The following is a 9,771-nucleotide window of genomic DNA, read 5'->3' as shown; positions in this document are numbered from 1 at the left end:
TAGAAAAAAAGGTACATTTTCACTATACCCTTTTTCAATTTCTACGAGGGGGTGGGATCCTTGGGACCAAAAGAAAAGAGAATATTACAATGTTTTACAATGTTACAAAAAGTAACACTGGCATTATAGTTTCCTTAAATGTTTCTGTTTTTATACCAAACAAGATTGGTTGCCAAAAGGAGATGTCTAAGGAAAGGCTGAGAGTATTAAGTTAAAACCTTCAAGGTATGTTGAGATGTTGAAGAGGTAAGATATTATTTAAAAAAAAAAACTCTATTACAAGCCCACAAAGGGCTGAATTCGGATTTCGGAGTCGAGAAATCATATGGTTACGCTAAAACTGGCAAAATACAAAAAAGAAACAACAACGAAGAAGAAAAATCATTTATGAGTCAATAATTAAACTGTAAAAAGTCAATTAAAAAGTTAAAAAGAGAAAAACTGGTCAAATTTAACATAAACAAATACAAGTCAGAAAAAAAAATAAAAAGGACATTAAAAAGGGTACGGGAGCAAAAGAAGCAAAAAAAAATGAAGCATATATATATATATATATATATATATATATATATATATATATATATATATATATATATATATATATATATATATATATATATATATATATATATATATAAATTAAAGGGATACACGTCCTAGGAGTTACAAAGCTTCTCCCAGCAATGGATTAAATTGCATGGCGAAACAGAGCACTATCGTGGGAGGATCCTCTATAGGAGGACAACTGCGGCAGGGCGAAAGATTTAGATCTATGGACAAGAGCTTCTACAAAGGGTTTCCTCGACCCTTTTGGGGTACCTCCAAGACTGCGGACCTTGCGGTCAACTCTGTTCCCACGTGAGGAGTGACGCCCCTGGAGGAAATTATAGCCTAGTAAAAGACACAAGTTTCGCACGGGATTCTGATTAATGGACAATTCTTCTAGGCTTGGTCCGTTTTGACGGGCGTTTTGGGGGCTGAAAAACCTCTTCCTAGCTGATTTGTCTACTATGGGTTGCCTTCCCATTGTGGCAAAAAATTTGTAGGCATGAATATATAATGAGTCAGAGGCATTAGGTTTGGGACTGTCTATGCAGGATTTCGATTCTTGTTGGTAGATTAAATCAAAAAAAGTTTTTTTAAATGAAAGTAAGGAGCAACATTAAAACTTAAAACGAGCAGAAATTACTCCGTATATGAAAGGGCTTTTCCTCCTCAACGCCTAGCTCCTTACGGTAAAGTTTGACTCTTCTCTTAGCTCTATTTTTAAAACAGTAAGAAAATTTAGCGTAAAGAGCGGGGCCTTGAGGAGGAAAAGCCCCTTTCATGTACGGAGTAATTTCTGTTCGTTTCAAGTTTTAATGTTGCTCCTTATTTCATTTAAAAAAAAAACTTTTTTTTTAATTTAATTTCTGGACGTTTTGAATTAATGCATGTTTTGATCTTGGATCTCCGCACATAAATAATTAAACCAAAATTTGCATATTAATTAATTGCAATTAATCGGAAGATTTTGAGAAAAAAGGAGCGAGGGAGGTCTAGTTGCCCTCCAAGTTTTTGACTACTTAAAAAAGAAACTAGAACTTTTAATTTTATACAAACGTTTTCATGGGTAAAAAATATACGTAACTTACGAATTAACTTACGTAACGAACTTCTAAATTCGTATGTTTTTATTGCGTATATGAGGGGTTTCAGCCTTCGTCGCTCTTTAACACTAAAGCTTATATTTTGTCCCAACTCCTTAAGAATGACCTCTGAATCACAAAGGCCCTAGAATAAATGGCTCAAATTACTAAAAATACTTTAGCGTAAGAGTGAGAGATAACGAGGAGGTAAACCCCTCATATGCGTAATAATTTTTGTTCCTTTTAAGTTTTAATGCTGCTCCTTACTTTCAGTACAAAACACTTTTCATATTTATTTTTTCATTGTTTTTTTTTCAAATAATGCTAGAAAATCCTGCGCCCCTTCATTGAAATTCTCTTCCCCCATGAGAAGTTTCTCAATGGAAATATCCTCCCACGTAACCCACCCCCCTCAACTCTCCCCCTCCCTAAACCAAAAAAAAATCCCCCTAAAAACGTCTGTACACTTCCTAGCAACCATTAATATATGTAAACACAGGTCAAAGTTTGCAACTTGCAGCCCCTCCCACGGGGACTGTGGGGGAGTAAATCGTCCCCAAAGACATAGTTATTAGGCTTTTCGACTATGGTGAATAAAATGGCTATCTCAGAATTTCGATCCGCTGACTTTTGGAAAAATGAGCGTGGGAGGGGGCCTAGGTGCCCTCCAATTTTTTTGGTCACTTAAAAAGGGCACTAGAACTTTTAATTTCCGTTAAAATGAGCCCTCTCGCGACATTCTAGGACTACTCAGTCAATACGATCACCCCTGGGAAAAAAACAAACAAAAAAAACAAATAAACACGCATCCGTGATCTGTCTTCTGGCAAAAAACGCGAAATTCCACATTTTTGTAGATATGAGCTTGAAACTTCTACAATAAGGTTCTCTGATACGCTTAATCTGATGGTGTGATTTTCGTTAAGATTGTATGACTTTTAGGCGGTGTTTCAGCCTATTTTCTAAAATGAGGCAAATTTTCTCAGGCTCGTAACTTTTGATGGGAATAACTGATCTTGATGAAACTTATATATTTAAAATCAGCATTAAAATGCAATTCTTTTGATGTAATTATTGGTATCGAAATTCCATTTTTTAGAGTTTCGATTACTATTGAGCCGGGTCGCTCCTTACTACAGTTCGTTAACACAAACTGTTTGAAAAGCATCACCAGGTGCTGAAAACCATGTTGTGACCAAGACAGACCCAGGATTGCACAAAACCTCCATGCATACTGGAGGTCATAGGGACTTCTTGTCCGGTTCTAAGCCGGCTTAAGTGTTTCTTTTAGGCTTGAGAAGATATGTTGATTCCCGTCCTAAAATTGTATCTGGGATCATTGCTTTTCCTGAGGCGAAAATAATTTCAATGATTTAAAGAACATAAAAACTGGAATTTGGAAAGTTACGCAGTTAAAAAATGACTATCGTATCGACATTTGACTGACGAATTCAGACGATTCAAACTGGACTTGTTAGCAGTTTCAGAAACTCATATCCCAGGGGTAGGAAGCATGAAATTAGGTGATGTAGAATTTATTTACTCAGGCAGGAAGGATGGGGTACATAGAAAGGACTATGGCTCAAGATAAATAAGGAAGCTGCTAAGTCTTATTTAGGCTGAGAAGGTATTAATAATAATGGGAAAATAATAAATAACAATAAAAATAAATAAAAAGGGCGCAACAATCTAGTTATAACCAATACGGTTTGGTCATAAAATGGCCCATAAGTTGAAATGGTATTCACATAATGGTAAGAAACCAAACCTTAATGATTATGTAGTAGCAAACCGAAGACTGACAGGATCAATACAAGATGCTATTATTGACGTTAAAAGTAAGCATCACCATCTAGTAGTGTCAAGAGGGTTAATTTAAAGCTGAAATTTCGGAAGGGGAACTACCTCCTGGGATTTTTATGATGTTGGTAGACTCCAGGATGAGAATTTGAGAGAATATTTTCGGAAACAGTCGAATACTAAATTTGAGAGTTTAAAATTTGACAATATGGAAGATGGTTGGAACAATTTTAGAAAAGCAATTTGTGAAGTTGCTGATGATGTCTTAGGGGAGAAAATTAAGACTGCAGCTATGAATATTAGTGAAAAAGCTTCATGTTTAATAGAGAGGAATTATCTGAGTGATAGATCATCGGAAAACAAAAGTAATGTAAAGAAATTACCGAGGATCTAGAAGAAGCAGCTAGACGGCATAATAGTAAAATATTGTACTGACATGTTAATAAATTGAGAGGGAGTAGTCAATCCGGACTTGTCCAAGTTACAGATAGGCACGGGGTCGCAATTAGTGATACGGGAACAGTTAAAGAGAGATGGGCGGAACATTTTGAGAGTATGCTAAACCGAGTAATAGTTGCAGGAAAAGATATAGAGAAAAATGAAAAAGTTTGTAATACCTTGGATGTGAAGGAAGATTTGTTTAGTAAGGAAGAGTTAGCGACAGCACTAAAAGGATTAAAAAATAATAAGGCTCCAGTTGCTGATAGCATGGTAAATGAGTATCTTATATATGGTGGCTCTAAGGTTAGAAATATGTTGCTGTAGATTATGAATATGGTTTTTGAAAAAAGGGAAGCACCTAATGATTTTAGGAAAACCTTAATTAAACCGCTGTATAAAAAAGGATCAGATTGAGCGTCGTAATTATCGAGGCATTAGCCAGGTCTCTGTAGGTAGCAATACTTAGTAATATGATACTATTTAGACTGAGAGATGCTGTAGACAAAATTTTAAGAGAAGACAGTGTGATTTTAAAAAGGCAGAGGATGTGTCGACTAATTGAGAAGTGCCTTAGTTGTCAAACAACATTGGTCCTCAGTTTTATAGATTATGAGCAATTCGATTCTGTCGATAGAACAGCTTTAGCAAAGGTCTTATTCTTGTATGGTCTACCAGACAAAAACATTATAGTGATTAGTGCTATGTACGAGAATAATACTGCTGCAGTTAAGGTAGGAAATGAGGTTGGCAACTGGTTTTGTATTAAATCAGGAGTTAAGTAGGGTTGTGTTTTATCCCTATTTATATGGATCATTTTGATGGACTTTGTCTTAAGGAGCACGGGAAGGCAATGAGAGACCACGGAATCAGATGGGGAGGAAAAACTATCTGGACTTAGATTATGCTGATGGTTTGAGCATCCTAGGTAAAAGTGTGAGCATAACGAATGAGCTTTTAAAGGTTTTGCGAGTTCAGGGTGCTAGAATAGGTTTAAAAATTAAAGTTAAGAAGACTAAGTCACTTAGGCTAGGAATAAGTGAATATGAAAAGGTGACGACGGGTAACGAAAATATTGATCAGGTGGCCAGTTTCACTTACCTTGGTAGTATTATTAGTAAAGACGAAGGGAGCAGTAAAGATTTTAAAAGTAGTATAGCCAAGGGTCAGGGTGTTTTTTTCATAGTTAAAAAAAAGGTTTAGAAGTACAGAGAGGTAAGTCTGCAAACCAAGATTAGAATATTGGAAGGTAAGGTAATGACAGTCGTCAAATATGGCTCTTAAGCATGGGTGCTCCGAAAAGTGGACGAAGATTTACCAGATGTTTTCCAGAAAAATTGCCTACGGAATGTTCCTGATACTCAGCTGACTGAGCGTATTTCAAACAGTATGTTGTACGAAAAATGTGGTTCAATCCCGCTAGCTACGGCTATAATGAAAGAAAGGTTGAGATGGCTAGGGCACGTTCTGTGGATAAAAGTTGACAGATTGCCAAAGACTGTCCTTTTCGGCCAAATCTCCAGGGCTAAACGGAAAGCAGGTCATCCTTATCTGGGGTGGGAGGATGTCCCGAAGAAAGATTTAAAAGAAATGGCAATTTCCTGGGAGGGTGTAAAGAAGGAGGCTATAAATAGATTGAAATGTAGGAGGAGCGTGTATAGCTGTGTTGGCCTCAGGCGGCTTGGTGCTGCAGTGAGTTGTTAGTAGTAGTAGTAAAAGGGACACGAAAAAAGTGTCAATAATTCAACTGTAAAGTCAATAAAAGAGTTAAAATGATAAAACTGGTCAAAAGGGGGGGACAAAATAAGTGAATAAACACAAAAAAGAGAACAGAATATAAAATATATGATAATTAAAATGGAAATTAAAAAGCAGAGGGTGGGAAACAAGCAAATAAGTGTAAGAACCTGGGCAGCACCATCGGCCAATAAAAAAAGGAGAGAGAGAAATAAAAGGAGAAAATAATTGGATTTTTATTCATTTTTTCTGTGATGAAGGGGACAAAAGTTTTTTTTTTTATCTGAAAGTAACGCAGCGAATGGGGGACAAAAGGGGGATGGGCTCAGAAATAGCTCGAGGCGGCCGTAATCTGGATGGGCAGTGACGCTTGGTGAAAATACATTCCGTCCGAGGGTTAGTTATTGTATTTTTTGCAAAACGAAACCCTCCTTCACTCAAGGGTTCCCAAACTAGCTTTTTATGGGAGCAGAGAGTATGGCACCTTGCCTTCTTTGAAAATTATTTGCAAGGCTCTTATTTGGATTGATTCAATCTTTTATCCACGTTAAGGCCAGTAGTTCAAATGAGGACACAGAAATTTCATTAGGGATAAGATTAAGAAAACAGGGCGAGGATTCAAGGAAACAAATCAGCATTATCATGAACTTAGAGAGGTTTACTGTCATGTCTAAGTCCAAGGCCTCATCTCCAGTTTCATTGAGGATGCTCATAGGGTCGCTTATTAAATTTCTGAAGCAAGTTTCAACAACCATAAAGTCACCAAAAATTCCTATCGGTCTGGAAATTCCCAAGGCTATTAATCATGACGGAAAAAAGGAGGGGACTTAGGAGAGTACCTTGGGTTATGCCATTATGGACAGGGAGATGACTTGAACAACGATTCTGGTATTTGACAACCTGCGATCTATTTGCTATGAAGGGGGCAACCAACTTCACGAGTAAGGGATCAATATTGAACTCGCTGACAAGTTTCTCAATTAAAATTGTGGTTAACAAGGTCGAATGCTCTCTGAAGGTCAATGGAAATTAAATTTAACCAGAAATTTGGCTTAACAAGGATTTTCCCCGTGTGGTCAATAAGAGAAACAAGGTAGTGGGAAGTAGAAGCGGATTTTAGGTTCCCAAATTGCCTCAGGTCAGTAAAAGGCAGGATTTTTTTCTTTAACCAGTCTGCAAGGAATCCTTCATAAACTTTCGAGAAAATAGGAGTAAGAGTAACAGGACGAACGCCTTCTAAACTAGGCTTTCTGTTTTTCTTTTTCTAAGGGGCTATGAAACCTTGTTTCCCAATTGTTGTAATTCGCCCAGACTCGGTATTCCCATTAAACAGAGAAGACAAGGGCTTAGAGAGGAACTCACCGAAGGCACTTATAACAGGAAACAGAATATCCAAAGGACAAACACTTGTTTTTCTTAGTTTTTCAATTCTTCTTTCTATCTGAGAGGGGGAAACAGTAGGAAAAGAAGGGAATATGGCCCCTGTTGGTAATTGGTCGGACAATGCTGGAAGGCTCTGGACAATGGAAGCAAGGGATTTATTTAGATTATTGGCAGTAACATCAGGGGACTCGGATAGGTTGAAGATAAGCTGCTCAAGCCTCCTGCCACAGCTTTTTAACCAGGAAATATCAATTTTTTGGCTTATTAGTGAACAATTCTTCAATCTTAATTCTGTAGTATAATCCTGCCAATTTACGAATTACTCTTATAATTGATTTTCTAAATTTATTGGCTTCATCTGGTTTACCATTTTTAAAAAGCTTCAACTTGGTTCTAATTAGTGTTTTTTATAGTTTGGTTAATAAAGGATTTACCACTAAAACATCTTTTAAACCTTTTTTCTAGGAAACAAATTTGATATTTATCAACTAGCTTTTTGTGGAACATAGCCATTTTCTCATCAAGATTTTTTAAACTATAGATATCCAACCAATCTTCAGTATTCAGCCACATGCCAAAAGAAAGAAGACCAGAATTTTGAAGAGGGGATAAACACCATAGGTTATTGAGAAAGAATACTTAAAATTTGAGGAGGGGGATAAAAGAATCAAAAGACGATGACCCCCACCTAATGGGGACAGAGCTAAGGGAGGGCTGTAAAAATTATACATATTAGTTAAGATAACATCAAGAGATGTTTTTCCCCGAGTCATTGGTATTTTAACAATTTCCTTCACTTTAAGTGAGGAGCAAAAGGAATCCATTTTAAGGTCGTTGGCATCACCAACTAAAAACAGCCAGCATTGGGGCAGTTAGAAATAATAGAATCAGCACTTGTCTGCCATTGCTGGATGAATTTACGTCTTGAATCGACATTTCAGTTTGGGGAGCCAGAGGATTTCATCATACTCGGATAAACTAGGGACTCGAATAACCTTTACGTAAAGGTTACTCTTAGTAAAGAACAAAACACTGCAACCTTTTTTTCTGAGTGAGTGGTCTAAAGGATGGAGTTTAATCAACTCTGAATAATTTGGCAGGTGCAATTAATCTGGGCCATGTGACTGGACTTCAGTAGTTGCTATTATATCTATTAGATTTGACTCTGAAAGCACCTCGAGTTCGGTAAGCTTTTCAAAATTAAGACTTTCAGCATTAGTAACTAAAAGTTTAAGAAAAACAAACCGATTGTGGAATTGCGATAGGGAGACTTAATAAGTTTGAGAAAGGTGGGATTTAATTTAATATTATGATGCTTTGGAGAAGAAGAGTCAGAGAAGGATTTGCCTTGGGGATTTTGAGGTAGGGTGACGGGCAAGGATGGGACGAAGCATGATGAGGAAGGTGCAACTTGTTTCCAGTTGACGATAATTGAGAACAATTAGGATTTATTACAAGACAATTATTAAATGCAAGTCACGTTGACAGGGTAGGCACAAGGGATAAAACGAATGGGCTGTAGGTGGGGTTTCGCGGGGATAGGGTAAGAAGGAGTCAAATTTTTGATAGAGAGAAAAGGGGGAGACGGGAAGGCAAGAAGGTGTTGGGAAAAGGGAAGTGGGATGGGAACTTTCTGGGAGGAGGGAGGTCGGATATACTTTGGAAAATAACGGGTGGAGGCAAAAGCCAGTCAACAACGTGTTGGGCGTATGGAGTGGATAGGGTATGCAAGAGAGTTTGTGACCAGAAGGGATATGAGTAAGAGGGGATTATGGGAAGGTTTGGGGGGCGATGGTGATTTGACTGGTCGGGAGTATATTTCTGGGTTGGAGGGGCATTTCGGGGAGAGGATACCTGGGGCATGTTGCTTTGTATCAGACTCGGACGGAAGTCAACTTTGTTCAGATGTAATAGCTCTGCATCTAGGGATTTCATGTTCCCCACAGCTCCAGGGCAAGGACTGTAAATTAAACAATTTGCCCAAAGTTTACATGCATGATTTATCATTAGGACAAAAGGAAATGTTTGATTTGAGGTGTAACCAAAAAGGCTAGAGGCATTTAGGTGAAAGTTCAAAGAATGTTAAGGGGTATGTTAAACTAAATCAATAGGCATTATACACATCCAGCTTATCAAAAAGGAAGATCTGCTAAATATTAAGAATCAGGACATGTTGAGAGGTATGTCAATAAGTATAAACCAATCTCAGCATTTCAGTCCCCAAAATAAAAAAAATCTACCTGAGACTTTGACTTGTTTTTTCTGGACAAAATTTACCCTCTCAGTTGCTACAGCTTCCATCGGTTGACTCAATATGGATGCATACCAGTATGGCTGCATTTTAGGAGTAGGTTCTACAATCAGAGTTTACTTTAAACCTCATTACTAAACCTTGTTAACCTAAACAACATTTGAATGCTTCTTTGTTCATAATGAGTCCAACTCCCTGCTACCCAGACAAATAAATTATATGTGACCTAATTTCATATTCTGCAACTATGGGAAATGGGTTTCCAGAATGCTCAATGGATAGGATAAACATCCTTCAGAACCATTGCTGCCACCAAGGACATCAAATCAACGTTTCAGTTACTATGTCTGTTTTACAAGGACAAATACCAAGCTTGCCACCAAACTTTGCTGCAGTGGGGATTGAACAGTGGGCAGAGTATTGACAAGCAAAGCATCAATCCAATGTGCTACAACAAGGTTAAACAATCGAGTCGAGTTAAAAACGTTTGAACCACTCAGTCCATTCCCAACACAATAGTTGTCATTAAACATT

At 37.5% G+C, this 9,771-nt stretch overlaps 1 long non-coding RNA gene across 1 annotated transcript in view; it reads left to right on the top strand.

The window, feature by feature from the left end:
• LOC136031911 (uncharacterized) overlaps nucleotides 1-9,771 on the top strand; it is a 246,470-nt gene that overhangs the window by 225,245 nt on the left and 11,454 nt on the right. The window lies entirely within an intron of this gene.

Source organism: Artemia franciscana, chromosome 10 (assembly GCF_032884065.1).
Source record: "Artemia franciscana chromosome 10, ASM3288406v1, whole genome shotgun sequence".
Lineage (NCBI taxonomy): Eukaryota > Metazoa > Arthropoda > Branchiopoda > Anostraca > Artemiidae > Artemia > Artemia franciscana.
Note: the sequence above shows the minus strand (reverse complement) of the source record. Positions and strands in the feature narration are given on the sequence as shown.